We start from the raw sequence: 21,231 nt of genomic DNA on the forward strand, positions 1-21,231 counted from the left end.
GGATGTAATACATATCATCTCCATCATGTTACTAGAGTTGTTTTTCTGAAGATTTTTCAGTGAACTTGCAAAAAATTAGCTTTTATCCCAATACCTTTATTCATTTACAAAAAAACCTAGTCATTTACCTACCTGCAATATGAATAAATACTATTAATAATAATAATCTTATATTTTTATAATGCTTTAAGGTTTGCAAGGAGCTTTCTTCATAACAGTGAGAGGTATATAGCTATTAAGCAAATTCTGAAATGGTTTTTGCATCCTCCAAAAAATATAACGAAAATAAAACCCTGTTAGAAAAGATCTAGGAGAAAGCTATCCAACTTTGTGGCATTCCATCATAAGTCTGGAGTAAAAAAAGGAAAAGAAGCAGGGGCCAACTTCTTGGAAATGTGTAATTAATGTAGTATATTTACTCTCAAAATTCTTGTTCATCCTCCTTCAGTGTTTACCTCATTAAAATTAAATATTTAAACAGATACATATGTATTTTCCCAGAGTAAATTATGAAGGGTTATTTCACATTTATGAGGTTTTTTTTTAATCTACTAACATATATTATTTGGTCATTCAGCACATTAATTGATGATTACCATGGATTGGACTGTACAAACAGTCTGTTTGCAAACCCTCCTGGAGGGTCTGCTTTTTTTAAAATCATCTTGATTATTTGAATGTTAGTCATTTTAATCAGATTACTGTAGTCAACTGCCAAATGAGCCATTTTCAGCAGAATCACTGAAATGTATTTAAAGGAAACCACAATAAACTAAGAAATTGCTCTCATTGGTCTTAATATAGAAACAATTTAAAACCAATTTTGTGTAAGTTTAGATATTTTTCAATCAGCAGGGTAAACTAAATTATTCAGTAGTAGACATTCAGAAAGTTTTCCCTTTTCACTAATATACAGGTTAAGCTATAAAAACATGCAGTTCCAGAGATCACCCTGCCAGTCCACTTAGCACAAAGATGTGGGTTCTGAAAGGCCATTTCCTTCATGGTATTTGTTTTCCTTTTTCAGAGTCCCATAGCATATCTTTAAAGTGTTTTCAGCCTTCCTCTGTTCTCATAGTAGACTACTTTGGGCTTACTAGCATTTTTCCACATTGATCTTTTCTTATTCCAATTATATCTTGGAGAGGTTTGCTACTTGTTATTTTTCCTCTTAGATAAAACCAATATCTCCCTAGCATGTCCCCAAAGAAGCAATAGAAATCCACATTTGGACTTTTGAAAGGTATACATATATACAGAAAGAGAGAAGGGGGAGGAGAGAGAGAGAGAGAGAGAGAGAGAGAGAGAGAGAGAGAGAGAGAGAACACAGAAACAAAAGAATATATGATGGCTACAGTAAAATAAAACAGCTTCTAGGTGGTGTAATGGATAGAGTGTCAGGTCTGGAGTCAGGAAGATCTGAATTCAAATCCAGCCTCAGACACTTACTAGCCCTATAACACTGGGCAATTCACTTAATCTTGTTTGTCTCAGCTTCATCATCTGTAAAATGGGCTGGATAAAGAAATGGCAAACCACTCCAGTATTTTTGCCAAGAAAACCCCAAGCAGGGACACAAAGAGTCAGACCTGACTTAAATGACCAAGCAACAGAAACAATAATGTAAAGGAAAATGACCCTAAAAGGTAACTGAACCAGATAAATTATAATGAACGATCTTGGTCTTAAAAAATAAACAATGAAGCACAATTTCTCCTCTTGGTAAAGTTTGGGGGTGGAATGCTGCATATGTTATTGGATATGATTGTTTTCTCGGTCAGTTTTTCTTAACTGTTTTCCTTTGTCTCAAGGAACAGTTCAGGAGGAAGCATCTATTAGGAAATGACTATGATATTTTTAAAAGACATCCTTAAACCATTTTTAAGAAGGAAAATATATTTGTATGTCTTTAAAATGTTTTAAGGATGGCTTTTTTTTTAAGAGAGAAAGTTTATTTATATTTAGGAACAGCTAGGTGGAACAGTAAAGAGTGCACTGGGCCTGGAGTCAGGAAAACATAAGCTTAAATCTGGCATCAGACAATAGCTGTGTGACCTTGGGTAAATCACTTACCTCTGTTTGCCTCAGTTTCCTCATCTGTAAAATGAGCTGGAGAAAGAAATAGAAAACCACTCCAGTATCTTTACCAAGAAAATCCTAAATAGGGTCGCAAAGAATTAGATGCTAATGAAAAACAAGTGAATAACAATGTATTTTTATGTTCAATGGAATTTGATTTATTGTTTTTAAATTTGATTCTTCCCCTCTACACACAGTTTCAACGAGATGATTAGGAAGTGCCCATTTAAGCTAACCTTTTAAACATAATTTCACTTGAATTATTTCAAATTGGAATATTCATCCAGCGCACATTTGCATTTCTATTTCTGAGCCCAAAAGTCAACAGTTTAATTGCTTCATGAGCTCCCTTACTTATCTTTGGGGGGGGGGGGGGGAATGAATAAAATTAGATTCTGTGACATGTAGGAAGATCTCTCGTTCTCTACAGCACACAGTTTGTAGCATAATTCATAATTGTTACAAACCAATTCCTAAATTGGGAACTCTAATATGATCTTGGATGGAAAATATGCCTCACATTGATATGTTGTGTAAGGATTTTGCTTCAGTTTAAATCTCATTCACTCCTATTCTTTCCTTAATCTTAGGAACATAGGACAATGTAAAATCCTGCAACAACAGCATAGTTTCTCTGAGTCATCCAAACTCTCCTTTCCTTGTGCCCAATGTGTATTTTGAGCATACACATGGCTAGGCTGTTAAAATGTTTCCTGGCCTAAAAACCTAGGATAAAGTTACCAGACTGAAGTGACCACATTTCAATCTGGGACATTTTAATAGGAGAATAGGGCTGAGGAATATTGGAAGAAGAATAAAGGGGAGAAATGAGAGAAATAAAGGAGAGAAGGATAAATAAAATACAAAGAGAAATGGCAAAGAGAGAGGTGGGAGGGTGAAAAAACAGATGTGAAGTATGCTGGTCTAAAAGAAATGGGAGAAATATGGAGAGAAGGTTCTGTTGAAACCACTATTAGGCTAACCCAGGGGCTGAAGACCATTCCAAAGGGATATATCACTTTTTGTCCATTCATCCCTACCTATTTTCCTTCATTATAATGTGATCTTCTTAAGGACTTTCTTTGTATTCCTAGTATAATTATGCCTAGCATATAGTAAGTATTTAATAAATGATCATTATATAAGAGGTAAAGAAAGGACAGCCTATGTATAGATGAGGAACCCTTCTCACTAGCCCACTCAAATGAGATGAAGTAGGGAATGTTTCAGGGAAACACACCCAAGACTAGGGTTCCCACCAGTCCAGGCATTTGGTTAACTCAGGGTGAAAATGAAGAAGGAAATTGGTGTTCAGGGCACCAGCATGCATGTCTCTCCCCAATCTCAATCACTATCCCAATAAAAAATCATCTCCTATGCCACCACTGACAATCATGCCATTGTCTGTGAACCCCTTTTCTAAACCAGAAAAAAATGACCATGAGCTAAATAATTAACTAGCTGAGGCAGTAAGACCTGAGACCTACCAAAGAGATAATGAAATACCCAGACAGAGACAAGGAGAAACTCAGAAAGATGGAGATAGGGAGAAAGCAGATTGAGAGGGAGCGGAAGGAATGCAGGAGAAAGCTATTACAGCTTACCCATATTGAAAAGTAATTGCTAGAATGGTCTCAGTAGCCCAAAGATAACCCACATCTGATTTTGTTTGTCCTCATATAGCTGTTGCTATCTAACGGAGTCAACATGGTCTAGTGGAAAGAATAAAAGATATGAGTCAGACGACCTGAGTTTGAGTCATAGCTTGGACATTTACCACCAAGATGACTCTAGGTAATTCATCGTTGGTACTCACTCAGCACCCCCATTCCTTCCAGCCCCATGCCCTAACAGAGCAAAATAACCCTTTTCACAGGCCTACACTCTAGGATCCACTCAACAATTTCTTCGTTTCTCCTGTAGTCTGTCCCAAAACACTCTGCATTTTTCCTCACCCTACCTTTCTGTGATAATAAGCAATAGACCTCAACTCTGTCCACTGCCCCTCCCTGGTGATGGAGGGAGCTATCAGACATAGGCACTGCTGCAGTGGGTCTCTGCCTGAGAACTAAACTACCAAAGAACAAAGGAGGAAGAAAACTGACTTTAAAATCTTGACTACTGGTAGATAACAAACAGTATATTAAAACAGAAAGGAAGATGGACAGCCAGATATTTACATGGGTCCAAGCATCTCTAGGTAAATATCACAAGATCGGGTAAGTCAAACCAACATCTGATGAGTCTGACAATCCTGTGGATTGTCATGAGAGCATAGAACCACAGAGCAGGATGTTACTGAATGGTTCAGGAAAGAAATAAGAATTGTGAAAGCAGAAGTCTGGTCCTGCACAGCACAAATAATTGACAGAATAGAAAAACTTGAATTCGCAATAAGTCTCCTCCAAGAACTAAAAGAGAGAAAAGCTAGTTGGGAATCCAAAAATACAGAATGGAAGGACAAGCCTGATGAATAAAAGAAGCAAATGCAGTAACATTAAAAGAACTTGATCTCTTTACAAACACAACATACAGATCTCAAAGACGGGATCTACAGAAGCAACTAAAGAGTCTTAGATCTCCCAGATCGCAAGTTAAAAAAAAAAAACACCCTGAACACCATAATGCAAAAAGTAATAAAAAAAATGGATCATCCTAAAGTGGACATTAAAATAGGTTCTTGATCATACACTAAAACCCCAATGAATACTATTTCATCAGCTGTGGGAGTTCTGTGTAGCCCTACAGAGCAAAGAAGATATACTCACTGCAGGTGAGAGGGCCACACTTCTATTTCTCTTGCTGGCAGCCATTCAATCCAAGTGCAGGCTGCCATTTTTCTGTCTAGCCAGGAACAGTAATGGATCACGAGATCATAGGATTTAGAGCGGCTATAAATTTTTATTCCCATTTGCCTCAATTGCATCACTCCATTAAAGCTTCAGCTCTTAAACTTCCCTGAATTTTTGGTGATATGAAGGTTCTGTAACTTAACACAACTTGAAAAACATTAATTCTATCGAAATCATTTAAATAATATTTCTGAAATACCCATTCATGACAATCACAGACATTCACTTACTTTTCTTCCAGCTACTCAACTACTGCTACCTATTATCTTAATGAGTACTCTTATAGAAAGGAGAAAGAGACAGAGAGAGAGAGAGTATTATGACTACCATGTGATCGTGAATATATAAAGTGAAGCTGCTGGATCTATTGCAGATTTCACTTTTACATTAACAGAGCTGGATTTCCTAGTATAGAAGACAAATCTTGAGAATGCTGTTTTTGTTTGCCTCATTGGCTCAGAATTATGGAATGTAACAGCTGAATGAGACACTGGAGATCATCTGGCTCAATCTCTATCTGTTTTATAAATGGTCAGCTAGGTGATAGAGTGTATAGAGTACAGGGCCTGGGGTCAGGAACACCTGAGTTCAAATCTACCGTCAGATAATACAAGGTGTGTTACCCTGAGCAAGTCACTGTACCTCTGGCTGCTTCATTTTCCTCATCTGTAAGAAATATGGATTAACACCTACTTATCAGGGTTATGGTGAGGATCATGTGAGACAATATTTGTCAAGTGCTTTCAAACTTTAAAGTACCATATAAATGCTAGCTAGTATTGTCATTATAAATGAAGAAATCAAAGCTATTAGTGACTTGCCTGAATCCAAGACTTTAGAGTCCCAAGTTCAATTCTATTTTAAGACACTATCTGCATCCAGAGAAAGAATTGGTAAAAAGAAGCATGCATAGAATGATCTTACGTGTGTGTGTTTGTGTGTCTGTGTCCGTGTGTCTAACGGTAGCTGGCTCTAGGGTAGGGTAGGAGCAGAGGGAAGAAAAAAAGGCAAAAAAAGAAAGCTACATGGTAACTTCATTATATATTTAAAAGAAACAGCAAGTTGTACATAATAGATTTGCAGTTTCGTGTGCAATCATCTTCTTTTAAATTCTACTATGTTCTGGAAATGCTTATGTTATTTTATAAATTAAAAATAAATTATTTCCATTATACCATGGCTGTCTCTTTAAGATCACTAACTAGGCCATTGGTACACTGATTCAGTCACTTTCTAAGTGATGCCTTGAGGTTATAAAAACCATTTTAAACCTCACTTCAAAAACCTTGTGAAGATTTATTTTAAATGATTCATTCTGAGGAGGATTTTTTTAAAAACTTATAAAAATTGTCAATAGCTTTTGTTTTGATATCACTTAGATTTCCCTTTATATGGTTTCTCCCACTCCCTCCCAGAAAGCCACTACATATGATAAAGATTTTTTTAAAGAGAGAGGAGAGAGAAAGTAGGAGGAGGAGGAAGAGGAGGAGGAGAAAGAGAAGAAACTCCTACTAAATAATACTGAAGCTTTGTTAATAAAAATTGTAGTTGCCACAGGCAACCTCAGTTATTAAGGAGAGTACGGTTTTACTGAAATTTCAAACCAAGCCTAATCTAAAAATGGTTTCTAGATCTTCCTATTGAGAGGGAGAAATATTTTTTTTTCTTCTTTAAGGGAGTGTGGGAAATTATTGGCTTCAGCTTGGGTAACAGATTCATGTGGTTTCATGTCATAGACCTCGAGATTCAGTTGCATCAACATTTTCCAAATTATTTGACCTATGAAACATTCTAGGGTTTGGAATATAGGTATAGAACCTAGAAATACCCATAATGGAGGGGTATAGAATACTCTTAGAATCAAGGAAAAGTTGAGAAATTGGGGCACAAATAGAGGAAATTGGGCCTCTTTTCATTCTGGAAAAATCATTATATATAAAAAGTATTTGGAGACATATTAAATAATAATTTGTATCTTAGAGAGGAAATTGTCAGCATTGAAATTTTATTCTATAATACCAGTTCAGATCCTTTGTAACAATAAGGTTCCATAGAATATAATTTGGGAAATACTACATAGTTAACTCTCCCTTTTCCTGCTTCTGCTATGTTGACACAAGGGCAATGAAACTCAAGAGCCCCCAAACAGAAAGCAATGTTTTTTCTTCTCCTCCTTCTCCTTCCCCTTCCCCTTACCTTTCCCCTTTCCCTTTCCCTTCCCCTTTCCCTTCCTCTCCCTGTTCCCCTTCCCCTTTTCCCCTTTCCCCTTCCTTTCCTCCTCCTCTTCCTCTTCCTTCTCCTCCTCCTCCTCCTTCTCCTTCTTCTTCTTCTCCTTCTTCTTCTCCTTCTTCTTCTTCTTCTTCTTCTTCTTCTTCTTCTTCTTCTTCTTCTCCCTTTTCTTCTTCTCTCGTCACTGAGTGACAAAGAATCTGAGTAGATGAATCCTACAGCTGTACCAAAGCTAAAATGAATTACTTTAACTCCCTAAAAAAAACCACAGAACCCAAGCCTAAGAATGTGAGACTCACAACTGAATAAAGTATTTCAGAAATTATCTGTCCAGGAGAATACAGCATGATTATATACTAGCCTGAGCATATTAACTCTTCTATTTCACCCAAAGATTTCATTGTTTGTCAGTTTTTATGATTATACCATGTTGTTGACTCCTATTGAGTTTGCAATCCATGAACTCTTGTATTGTTTTTCAGACAAACTGCTACTTAGACATGGGATCTCCAGCTTGTGCTTGCCAGATTACTCAAGTGTAAGATTTTGTATTTGAATTTAAATTTGAATTTCTCTGAATTTCATTTCATTAGTGAAATTTCATTTCAACTGCTGGTCCTAACTATCTCTCAAACTACCTTGTTTTTAGCTACTTTTCATAATTTTTTTTAACTTTGTGCTTATTCTGTATACAGTTTTGTGGGTATTTGTTCTCTCTCCCACTAGTATATAAGGTCATAAAGAGAAAGAAATATTTCATCCTTTATTCTTGTATCCCCACTTCCAAGCAGAGTGTCTGTCACATAGTAGGGCCTTTGCTAATATAGTACTTCTCATCAGTGTGGGAATCTGACTCCATCGTTGTGCCTACTACTATTTTGCCTTTATCCAAAACAGTAATAAAAGCATTACATATGAGAGGGCTAAGTATAGATCCTCACAGAATTGTAGTCCATGCAATACTATCTGCCCTTTGTATAATCCCTTCAAAATCTGCTCCCTAATACCCTAAAGAGTACATTAAACTATGCCTCACTTTTCTCTCTTCTTCCAAATGAAAATGTTTTCAGTGAAAGCTGGGCGGATGAAGATGAGGAATACAGAGCTCCATGGGTGGTCAGAGAATCTGCAGGACTGGAGATTATGATAAGGACCTTTGTGAGTAACTAGCTCGACTCCCATATTTTACAGATGGAAAAACAAATGGAGACATAGACAGATAAAGCACCTTAGTCAAACACAATTAATAGCTGGAAGAGCTAGGACCTGGCTCCCAATGCCATGTCTACAATATCTAAATCAGGACCAAGGGAGTGGGCCATGGGCACTTGCAGTATGAACAAGAAAGCACCATCTGCCAAATCACAGACCCACATTGGGCTGAAATAAAAACAGAAAAGAAATGAAGACCAGCTGCAAATTTGACACTTGACCTCTGCTTCGAATGGAGGGAGATACTACAAGTCAGACCACGAAAAATCAATCAAAGTTACATCACCCTGGAGGCCACCTTCAGGTTTCCTACAAGCCATTGCAGGGGAGGGAGGAGAATGCAGCTTGTATTTGGACCAATACAATATGATAACAATACTATTTTATATTTACATAGCATTTTACACCTACAAGTACGACAACCCTATGTGGTAGAAAATATAAGATTTTTGTTTCAGGTGAGAAAACTAAGACTCAGCTAAAAAAGTGATTTTTCCCAAGGTCATCCAACTTATTAGTATAAGAGCAAGGACTAAGCCCCAGGCCCCGACTCATAGTGAAGGGTTCTTTCCACTGTACCACACTGCCTATCACTGGTGTCAGACACTGTGTGATGCTTGTCAAGTCACATAGTTCTTATCTATAAAATGAGAATGATAATAACACCTACCTCCCAGGATTGTTGTGAGGATTAAGTGAATTTATATTTATAGAATGCTTTATAAACCTTAAAGACCTCTATAAATGTTATCTCTTATTATTGTTGTTCCCATACTATTATTATATGAATACATATAGATTCTCTCTTTACCCATTTCTTTCCCTACTCTGGTTGGTTTTCCACCTTCCTAGCATACCTGATGCTTCTTCCCAGGAACTATTCACATCTGTTTATTTCTATAAAGACAGAAATGAAATTAAACCATTAAAAAGGCCTCTTTCTTTTCAACCTATCCTCTATTACTCCCATTCCTTTCCTGCTTATCAAGGCCTTGACATTTCTCCTCAGCCTTCTTTATTTGCCTAACATATTCATCATCCATAAATATTAGCTGGCTGCCTACTGTGTGGGTGGCACCATTGAAGAGACTGATGTAGGTCATGCAACAAAACAGACATTTCAGCACACCAAAGCCACAATGGCGACACACGGAAGGTGGACGAGGGGAAGAATGGAAGGAAAAGCCAAAATCAATTGAAGTAAAGGCTCTGACAGGAACAAGTGCAGGGCTAAAGAAAGTGGGGCTGCTGTACTCCACCACAGAGTGGCTGCCAATTGATATTTCCTGGGAGGTGGGAAGGAAATGGAAGAAGATGTTCTCCCAAGGAGCCCACAGAAGCTGCTAGCCAAGCGTGGACTCAAGGACTGCTGTTAGTATTCATGACAGACACGTTTTTCAAAACCATCCTTCCTCATCTTTGTCTCATTTAAGGGCTTACCATATGATTGAATTGGGGTAGGGCCTCTCCACAGCCAGCAGGTCACATAATCATTTGCCCCAAAAGTTAGGGTAACATTGACCTTGCCCTAGTAATTTGTCATGACTACTTGAGCAGTTCTTTGATTTCTGGCTTAGGTTTTTGTATCTCAGCTGTGCATTGGATCCCTCCACCAACTTCCACTTACCCTCATTTCTCTTCCCCATACCCAATGTACCTAAGCCTCAGAGTGTACTCCAGGGGTTTTCTCCCACCTGAACTGACCCTGGTCCCTTCTTGTCCCATTCCTGCACTATCCTCCCTGCTATGTTCCATAGTACTTTGACTTAACCTCATTCATCCCTCTGCATTACATCCTTTCATTATCCCCAGGTCTATACATATAGAGAACTTTAATTACATTTGAAATCTTTTTCTTGGGCTGTGCAGGTAGTCTTGCCCCTGAGCTGCTCCCAGCTGTTGTTAACCCTTTTGTGGTCATTTGCAGCAATACCCCACCTGGACAATAGTTTCACAGAATGGCAGCGTTAAATCTAGAAGGGACCTAATCCCACCCAAATGAGGAAAATTAGACTTAAAGAGGGGAAGAGTTTTGCCCAAAGTCATATAGGTAGTAAGAGGCAGAACCAGGTCTGGAAACTAGGTCCTCAGGCTCAAATAATAATAATGAATATAACCTAGCTCCCACTGAAACTGGGTGGCAGAGGGGTACCTGTGTCCTATCTGTAGTGCATTGAGGGAGACTTGACTCCTTATTAAGGGAGAGAATGGCTGACATAATACTAAGTGTACAACTATATAATAATGTGTACAACATATATTCTTATACACATTCATAATATGCATATATACATATATTAAATATATCTTACATGGGCACATATTCTACTTGCATTTTTATATGGTTTGATAATTTATAAAGTATTTATCTAACAATTACCCTAACAGGCAAGTATTATCCCCATTTTGTAGATGAAGGAACTTAGGTTCCAACAAGTTAAATGATTTGTCTTTAATCCCATAGTTTAACATCTGAAGTTTGAGTCAAACTTAGGCCTTCTGTCTCCAAGACCACCGCTCTCCACTATTTTGCAAAGCTTTCATATTCTTTCTCATATACCATTGTAGCAGCAAGCACCCCAAGCGTCCTCAGGGTTTGCAGCTACCACAGGTTCTTGGATCTGCTTTGTTAAAGGAAAGCAACTCAAAATGGGTTAACAAGCTTACTTTAATCAGTCAGACATATATCGTTTACCTTGTTCAGCACCCTGAACCTCAAAGTATACAGGCATAATTTTCAAGACAGAAACATCAAGTAGACAGATTTCCAAACTGTCCAACCATTACATCCATACCCAGTCAACATCTGGGTTTCCACATTCTGGGTTTTTCAAAGCTGGGGGACTCTCAACAACGGCTTCCCAGAATTCAGATCAAATCACAGAATACTTCTCAAAGTGAGTCCCAAAACAAAGCTACACATCAGGGCTTATATAGCCTTCTCCTGGCTCAGAGAATGTAACAACCTTATTGACTCACTGGCCAATCAAGAAGTATCTACTGAAAAACAAGCCTCCCACCCCAGGCTCCAGGTGCATTTTAGCCTAGGGGCAGGGAAGATCTTCCAAATTTGCATTCCCATTACAACCATACTAGTTACTGCAAACATTTAGATAAGAGATCATGAGGATATGAACTAGAATAGAAGCTATATGAAGGGAGAGAAGAGGAAAGAAGCAATAGGCATTATGAAGGTAGAATCAAAAAGAATTGCAACTGATTGTGTGTGGTGGGAAAATGAGAGCAAAGTATCGAGAGGCTCCAAGGTTGTGATGAGTGACTAGAAGGATCATGATACCCTCCAGAGAAATTGGAAAGTCTAGAGGAGAGGCATGTTTAGAGGATAATAATTTTAAGATTCCAGTGGACATGGAGGTGAAGCTACTCAATAGTTACATCGAAAAGGAATTTGGGAGTGAGATTAGGACCAGATATATAAATTTGGGAATCATCTGCATAAAAATGATCATTGAGGCCATGGAAAATGAAAAGATCATCAAGAATGAGAGTGGAAAATAAAAGTGAAAATCCAGGACAGAGTCTTGAGAAATACCTACAGTAAGGATGGGGGTGGGAGAGTGGAGAATTCAGGGGCTCGAGTGATGATTAGCAAAAGTTATTGAGAAAGAATTCAGAAAGGAAAATGGAGAACCAATACAGAACAGTGTCAAGGTAGCTGAAGAAAGAGGAATTATGCAGGAGGAAAGGGTAGCTGACAGTGTCAAAAGCTGCATATATCTTATATCATGGTTATGATAATCTGAGGGTTGTTGAACAAAGTTATCTCTGTGGTTGCAATACTAAAGGAATCATTGTTGATCTTAACATATGCATGAGAGATTTCTTGTGGGAAGAGAACCTTTATGACTGAGTTTTGCTCTACTGCATGGATTCTTAACCTGTTTTGTGTTGTGGGCCCTTTTGACAATTTGGTGAAGCCTATGGGTCTCTTCTCAGAATAATATTTTTAAATGCATACAGTCATCCAAACCTTTTTAGAATCAGTAAGCACAGCACCTCCTAGAACCAGAAAGCCTGGTAATTTAGGCAGAAGTCTAGAGTTGGCTTTTTACCACTGGGCCTTGTAATGCCAAGCAAAGGCAACTTCCCAAAGTTCAAAATACCAGCATAGGTGCACTCTATTTTATTCAGTGAAAAACTAAGAACAGAGAAAATCAAAATATAACATCATTCAAAATACAGGATTTACCAAGTGTAATTCAATAATCTCCAAGTACTACCCCACCCCTGGACATTACATTCATTTAATCAATCACAAAGTCCCTCTTCTAAATACTACTCCACCCCTAGGCTTTACCTTCATTTAGTCCATCACAAAGCCCCTCTTCTCAAATGGAGATTAGTTTCCAATCATAAGTAAAGTACATTCATTTGTTCAATCACAGAGCACAAAAAAGTCAAAAGTTCCCCACCCTTGGATTACAACTGAATAGGCCATCTACCCCAGAGTTACAACAAGCTTAGGCACAACATTTAATACCCAAAGAGAGGTCTTTTCTTCATCTTGACCCCAGGCAAGTTCTCAGCAATCTTTGTTCCTGGGGAGACAAAGCTTAGCAAGGCCACAAAATACATTGCCAGTGTCTTCATTAATTCATTCTCTGTCTGTAGAACAGTCTCAGGAGCTCTGAACCAGCAACAAGGTTCCAAGACCTCTGCAACAACAGGACTGTTTTTCACCAGTGGACAAATCCAGCAAAACAACATCAAAACAGAGAGACAAAGTACCAGCATAACAGCCATATCTCCTCAGTCCTTGGCAGCTCTGGGTGGCAGCTCTCAAAAGTCCTGGGCGATTCAAACTGGCCCTCAGCAATCCTCTCAGTCTCTCTCTGCCTCCAAGATGCTGCTTCCAAAAAGTTCTTCTGCCTCTCTCTTTTCTTGTGTCTCTCTAAATTTACATCACCAGCTCCTCCCACTTCAGCCCTCTCTTTTCACATCAACAAGTCTCTCCCACAAGTGGGATTCACAAGCTCTGGGTTTTAACACAATCAAACCAAAAACCAAGCCACTACAGGGGGCTCTTTAAATTCCATTACTATTACAGGCCTCTATATCTGGGACCAAAAATATGAGAACTTGGGGGAAAGGCCTATAACCACTCAAATACACTGTCCTTCACCCTTTGCTCCTTTGTTCCCTTATTCCATCAGCTCACATAGGTTCATGCCCTTCCAACTCTCACCAATCACTCATTTCTTTTCTTTTTAAGCTATTGTACTGTAAGAAATGAGGAAAAAGGATTACTATGAGACATGGAAAGTTCATGTCACTCTTCTGCTCAAAAACCTTCACTGGCTCCCCTTGGCCTGTAGGATAAAATACATATTCCTTTGCTTGACATTTAAGTCTCACCATAATCACAATCACAGAATCTTAGAGTTGTAAGAGACCTCAGTGGTCACCTGGTCAAACTTGAACCAGAACAAGGATCCCCTCTACAACATACTTGACAAGTGATAATAACCCAAATGTTTTTACTGGTTTTGGTTGATCTTGTCAAGGCTTGCATAGAATTCCTCTTGTTCTTCATCTTCTGCAGCAGATGGTGGCACATATGCTGCAAATATCTTTCTGGTGATCCTTAGTTTATGCTCATTATGAATATAACAAGATAAAGATCATGTGGCCAATGAAATGCTTTTTGTTGTCTTTTGATGAATGCATGATGAAACAAAGTCCACCAACTCCTTTTTTTTGCCTTGCTTTGCTTATGAGAACCTATAAACCACCCATTCATTTAGCTGAAATTTCTATTTATCTTCTGACTTCATTTGTCATAATAATCATATCAGTAATGAGGCAGCTCACTATCTCTAGCACTATGACAATTCATTGACTGGTCACTGATAAAGATTTCATATTTAGAGTTCCAACAGTTAAATTCACTTTTATAGATGGTATAAAAACTGTGTGATGCTTAGTGCCTTCTGTCCATTATTCTACCACTCTACTGCCATCACCATCATGGAAGCATAAGGAGGACTGAAGGCTATTTTGTATTTTTCTTCATTTCATGAGCTATAGTGGACAAAGAATTCATTAACTAGGGAGTCAATGTACTGGTAATCTGTCTCTCCATTCTTGACTAAGTTCTTCCTCAGATAGAAGATTTAGTATGTCCCCAGGACTGTACTTGATTCCTTTTTTTCAGAATGATGGAAACTGACAGATATTATACTTCATTGGCTTAGATTTTGGTAACCCAGGGTCACCACCTGAATGAACGAAACACTGGAGTAGAACTCTGTGGAGGTACATTCTTTTTATTGACACAAGGATATCAGTCAACTTTTATTCATTATATTTGACCATAATCAAGTGCCCAAATAAAGCAACATAAGGATAAACCTGATTCTCTGAGTAGCTAGAGGAATGAAGTTTTTATAATACACATCAGTTTACTATACATTAGTATGTGCTATATGTATTAATCTATAATATATTTAGGTATTTCTGCAGTGTTTTCATCTCTGTGTGGATCCCAAAGTCCCTAAGTTCCCAAAAGGGGAAGTAGAATTGTAAAAGTCCAACACCATTCTTCCAATCACCCATGTTTGCAAGCTCAGTGTTACCCCTGACTTTTCTCTCATTCACTTCACATATCTAATGAGCTGCCAAATTGCATTTCTTCCTCTGCAACATCTCTCCCATGTATCCAGGTGTAGGATGGAGCCAGGCCCTCTGTGTTAGGATTATTCAATTTTCAGTGTGAGCATTTACACTTCAGAAATCAACAAACACTACAAATCAGAGTTTGATTTATTGTTTTGTTGATTGTCTAGACTTAAGAAAGTGATGGAGAATGTTAATAATGCAGATTAGACTTAAAAGTGTGTCTTGCATATGTATGCATATTTTTTCCTGAGCTAGTTGTTAAACATTTATCAAGCACACTCTTGCATTCTTTCATTTCTCTCCATTCACACTACAATTCAGTTTCTCATGACCTCTCACCTATATTAATCCAATAGCCTCCTAATTGGATGCTTTGCCTCAAGTGTCTCCCCATTCTCCCCACAATCTATCCTTTACACAGCAGGCAAAGTGATTTTCCTAAAACACAGGTTTGAGCAAAGCATCTCCCTACTCAAAAAAGTCCAATGGTTTCCCATTATATCTAGGATCAAAAGTGCTCTGCTCAGTATTTAAAGCTCTTCACAACCTGGCCCCTCCTTATCTTTGTCTTTTAACACACTACTCCCCTCCAGACACTATAGTCCAACCACACTGGACGATCTGCTGCTCGTCACACAGAATGCAGTCTCTAATCTCTAATTGCTTTTCCACTAGTTGTCCTTCATGCCTGAAATACCCTTCATCCTCACCCCTAACTCTTGGAATCCCTAGCTTTAAGACAACTCAAGAACCATCTCCTCCAGGAATTCCATCCTGGTCCCCATAGCTATTAGCACCATCCCATCTAAAGCTACTTTCCATCTCCTCTGTATTTATCTCGTAGGTACTGATTTATATGCATCTTTCCTATTAGAATGGAAGCTCCTTGAGGACAAGCACTGCTTTTATTTTTTCTTCATGTCTTTAGTATTTAGCATAGCTCCTGAAATAATAGAAAGTGTTTAATAAATGCTTGTTGATTAGAAAGTAATGATACTATCTGTAGATGCATAGATCTGTGATTTTTTTCCCTCATATCCCCCTGAATCTTCTGATTTTCCATAATCAGTGACTGCCACTAGAATTGGTGCTGTGCTTCTAATCAAATTGCAGGGATATCCTGCCTGTCATTCTGGGAATAGGGACCAAACAGCTTTAATTGGACTGAACTGACCTGCCCAGCAAACAAATGAACAGCAATTGACTTTGGGATCAGAGGCTGTGAGGTCACAGCAGATGACCCAAGATTCTATCTTGTGGAAACTAGAGGAAGAAGAAAGACCCAGATCCTAGACCAGTACATGAAGAACTGGATGAAGGTCATGAGTATTCAAGACCATTAATTACCATGTATCCCTGTGGATTGGTGAGCCAAGGACACATCTTCCCTTTTTCACACTCAGCAGCCTAAAGCTGGGGTCCAGTATATACACCCTTCCTCTTTCCACAAATTGAATGTGATTTGAGATTCTCCAGCCATACCCATTAATGGGGAGACTAAGCAGAAGGAATTTGGGGAGATGATTGGAAGCAGATGGCTCCATTTAGGAGTGTTTAACTTTCATTTTCATAGCATACATTAAACTATGGGGCCATAGTATGGTGAGTGCCTGTGTCCTGTAAATATGAGGATTGCTGACTAAGAGAGGAAGCTCCAGATGTAGGAACAGCTTTCTAAAGTAAAAATTTCCCCATTTTAAAATATTTTTTAGCAATATTCTATACCATCCTCCAGCTGAATGCTGAGCTCAAATAGCAGTTTGTTTGGAAAGAGAGAGGAGTAGAAAGTAGGGAGCAGTCTCAGCATTTGACTGCTGAAAAATAGTACTTAGCATCTTTCCCTCTAAACCTCCACATTCCCTGTACTGTAGAGAACAACACCATCCTCCCAGTCTCTCAGGCTCCCAATAGAGGAGTCACTCTGGACTCCTCACTATCTCTAATCCCTCATATCCAAGGTGTTGCCAAGGCCTATCAATCTCACTCTGAAACATCTCTCCAATGTGCCCCCTTCTCTCCACTGACACTGCCACGACCCTGGCACAAGGCTTCATCACTTAATGCCTTGATTACCACAATAGCCTGCTGGTGGGTTTGCCTGCCTCAATCTTTCCCACTCCAATCCATTTTCCATTCAGTCACTAAAGTGATTTTCCTGAAATGTAGATCCAATCATGTCACCCCCTAAACTCAATAAACTCCAGTGGCTTCCTATTGCCTCCAGGATCAAATATAAAATATTGTTTCGTCTTCAAAGTTCTTTATAATCTAGCCCTCTCCTACCTTCCCAGTCTTCTTATACCTTACTCCATGACACAAACTCTTCAGCTCAACGCCACTGACCTGACCTCCTGTCTGTTCCACAAACAAGACACTCCATCTCTAGGCTCCTGGAGCTTTCTCTGGCTGTCCCCCATGCTCAGAGTGCTCTCCCTTCCCTCTCAGACACTCACCTCCCTACCTCCTTTTAAGTCCCAATTAAAGTCCTACCTTGTACAGGAAGCTTTCACCAACTTCTCTAACTTCCAGCGCTTTCCATCTCATGATTGTTTCCTATTTATGCTGTATATTGCTTGCTTTGTATAGATTTGCTTGCATGCGATCTCTCCCATTAGAGTGTAAGCTAGTTAAAAGTAGGGACTGTCTTTTGTCTCTTTTTTGTATCCCCAGCACTTAGCTTAGTGCCTGGAACATAGTAGGTGCTTAATAAATATTGATTGATTGAAACTTTGGTAGCCTGTGCAGACTTAATAGCCTTTTCATGGGCCATACCATGCAAGTACCAGAGAAAAAGAATGCAGCTACTGAGGAGGGAGGAGGTAGCATTCGGGGTGAGCAACTAGGTGCCAGAGAAAAAGAATGCAGCTACTAAGGAGGAAGGAGGTAACGTTCGGAGTGTTCAGGGTGAGCAACTAGGTGCAGAGTGGACAGTGCAGCTGTCCTAGAGTCAGAAAGATTCATCTTCCTGCGTTCAAATCTGTTCTTAAGACACTTACTAGCTATATGTTACTCTAGGTAAGTCATTTAACCCTATTTGCCTCAGTTTCCTCATCTGTAAAATGAGCTAGGGAAGGAAATGGCAAACCACCGTAGTATCTTTGCCAAGAAAACCCTAAATGGGGTCACAAAGAGTAGGACATGACTGAAATAACTGAACAATAAAAACTAAGCTAGGGGCTCATGGAGAGCACCCTCCTGGTGTGTAACTGTGGTATTACACCCTCTCATCAGATAATTACTCTAGGGTCATAAGGAAAACATCACGTAAGCCAATTTGAGCTGATCACCCTGAAATGACTCTACTGGAGGGCCCCAAGTGTCATGTGATATACACACAAAATGGCATCCACGGTCCGCAGGAGTCATGTTAGCAAATATTTATGGCCACATCTTTAAGAGACACTAAAAGCAGCATTTGTGAAGCAATACTAATACTGTGCATGTACTAAGAATATTTGATCTCTTATTTAGCAAATTAATTCCTATATTTCCTGCTAAATGAAATGTATGTATACATATACATACATATATGTATACACTCATACACATATATATATATATATATATATATTTGTACAGAAAAGCACTCATTTAGAAAATTAAGGTCAACACAGAGAAATCACCTAGAAAAAATGTGTTAAATGCTTATCATTATGTAAAGTAAAAAAATAGTTATAGCTCAATATGTTTCAGGATGAGCCTATTGAAATGTTCCTTATCTTACAGTATACTCAAAAAATGGCAATCAGGATAACAAAGGGCCTTGAGTCAGTGCCAGGGAGAATTAGTTGAAGGAAGTGGAAATGCTTAGGCAAGAGAAGATTTAAGGCAAGTATAGTTCTCTCTAAGTACTTGAAAGCTATCAGATAAAAGAGAGATTATACTCATTCTGCTTAGCCCCAGAGGCTAGAACTAAGAGTAATGAGTAGAGTTTGCAAAGAGGCAAATTGAGACTTGAAGTAAGGAAAAACTTTCCAACAATTAGAGCTATCCCAAAACGGAATGGGCTGTCTCTTGAGACAGTGGGTTTCTCAAGTTGGAGATCTTCAATCAAAGACCCAAATGATTATCATGACCCCAGTAGCCTCCCCATACTGCTAAATGCAGAAGTCCCAGGGAAACTTAAAACTCCCCAGTCACCTTGTCAGAGTAAGGTCAAAAGCAATGATCCAAAGCCCTTTTCTCCTGTGGTTAAATTTAAATATTAATTGGCCACCACTTCTTCAGGAGTCTTTCCACCATTCCAACTCTCACTAGCATGAATAAGCACCAGTCCCCAGGTCCAAGCTTCTTGTTCCCTTCCCCCAATACCTGGTTCTGTTAGACTCAGATAAGAATCCTACAAAAACCCACAAAATTTTACCAGTTTAGGGTTTCCAATTCTACCAGGATCCTAAGAGACTAGACCTGTTTTCAACAACCCTCCCTGACAGTCCTTCATATTCTAAGTATAAATCCTCAATAAAACTAGCTAGCTTTATTGTCTTTTTTTCTTTTTAAAATTTATTTATTTTTAGTTTTCAAAATTCACTTCCACAGGACTTTGAGTTCCAAATTTTCTCATCTCTCCCCTCTCTCCATCCCAAGACAGTCTGCATTCCCCAAACTGCCCTCCCTTCTATCACCAGCCCCCATCTTCCTTCTCTTATGTCTTTCCCCTTCTATTTTCCTGTAGGGCAAGATAGATTTCTATCTTTCTATCTATATTTTTCTATATCCTATTGCTGGTATATCTTATTTCCCGTTTGCATGTAACAATAATTTTTAACGTTCATTTTTAAAACTTTGAGCTCCAAATTCTCTCCCTTCCTCTCTCCCCACCCACCCTCATTGAGAAGGCAAGCAATTCAATATAGATTATACATGTATAGTTATGCAAAACACTTCCATAACAGTCATGTTGTTTAAGACTAACTATATTTCCCTCCATCCTATGCCCCCCAGTCTATTCTAGTCTCTCTTTTGACCCTATCCCTCCTCAAAAGTGTTTGCTTCTGATGACCCCCTCCTCCAGTCTGCTCTCCCTTCTATCATTCTCCTCTCCCCGCCCCCACCCCCTTCCCCTCTACTTTCCTATAGGGTAAGATAGATTTCCATACTCAATTGAGTATGTATGTTATCCCCACCTTATAGCTTTATTGTCTTGTTGTGTGCTCCATGTTTCCTTTATGTAACCCCAGTCTCAAAGCCCATTGGTATGGGTCGCTCCTCATTGGTGAAGATGAGTGAATGCCCTGTGACTTTGTGAGGGGCAGTTATAGTCATTTCCCCATTAACTGGCACACTCACTGCACTATGTTTAGGGGACCATGACCTCCTGTCCCATGTGTCAGCGTCCTGACACGTCCAGTGCTGGTGTGTTTGGGGGGTGGACAGGAGGCACTCTGTGACTTAGTGAGAGTGGAAGAGAGGAGAGTTTCTGTCTCTTCCAGTATTTTACCTTCTACATTTTTTGGACTCTTCTGGTTTCCAGCTTCAAGAGAGAAATGGACAATGCTAACCATACTTCAAGTTGCTGGAGAAAAAGACTCTGGGAAGAAGTGGCCGTGAGAGGAGCTGGCAGTCTCTGTCATCATAATAATAGTTAACATTTATATAAAACTTGAACTATGCCAAGTGCTTTACAATTATTATGTCATTTGCTCCTCACAACAACCCTGGGAGAGGGAGGTGTTGTTATTGTCCCCATTTTATATATGAGGAAACTGAGTCAAACAGAGACTAATTAACTTGCCCAGGGTGACACAGCTAGTATCTGAGGCGAGATTTGAACTCAGCTCTTCCTGAGTTCAGGCCCACCATGCTATCCACTGAGCTACTTAGCTACCCCATTACATCCCTATCCTCAGCTTGCTGCACTAAAGACTTCAGGGAACTTTCCGTTAGATGAGATCTAGGACTCTATCTCTCTTGGTTGAACTAAGTTACCTTCCTCCCAACAGAGAGCTCCTTTACTCTGTATTGTCTGGTATATATTTTTCTTTGTATACTTCCTCTGATTTCTGTTTGCGATTATCAATAAATGGGTTTCTTCAATAATTGCTATATGTGTTCATTATAGAAGTGGTATTTGGTGGGAAGAGAGTCAAAGCTTGGATATAAAGCTTGAGGTCCTGTTTTCTCCATTAATAAAAGAGTGATCAGAAGTGAGGCTAAACCTGGAAACCACATTCTGTGTGTGTGTGTGTGTGTGTGTGTGTGTGTGTGTGTGTGTGTGTGT

Source organism: Petaurus breviceps, unplaced genomic scaffold, assembly GCF_028583685.1.
Source record: "Petaurus breviceps papuanus isolate PSGF00001 unplaced genomic scaffold, PetGlider_PUasm1.0 90804, whole genome shotgun sequence".
NCBI lineage: Eukaryota > Metazoa > Chordata > Mammalia > Diprotodontia > Petauridae > Petaurus > Petaurus breviceps.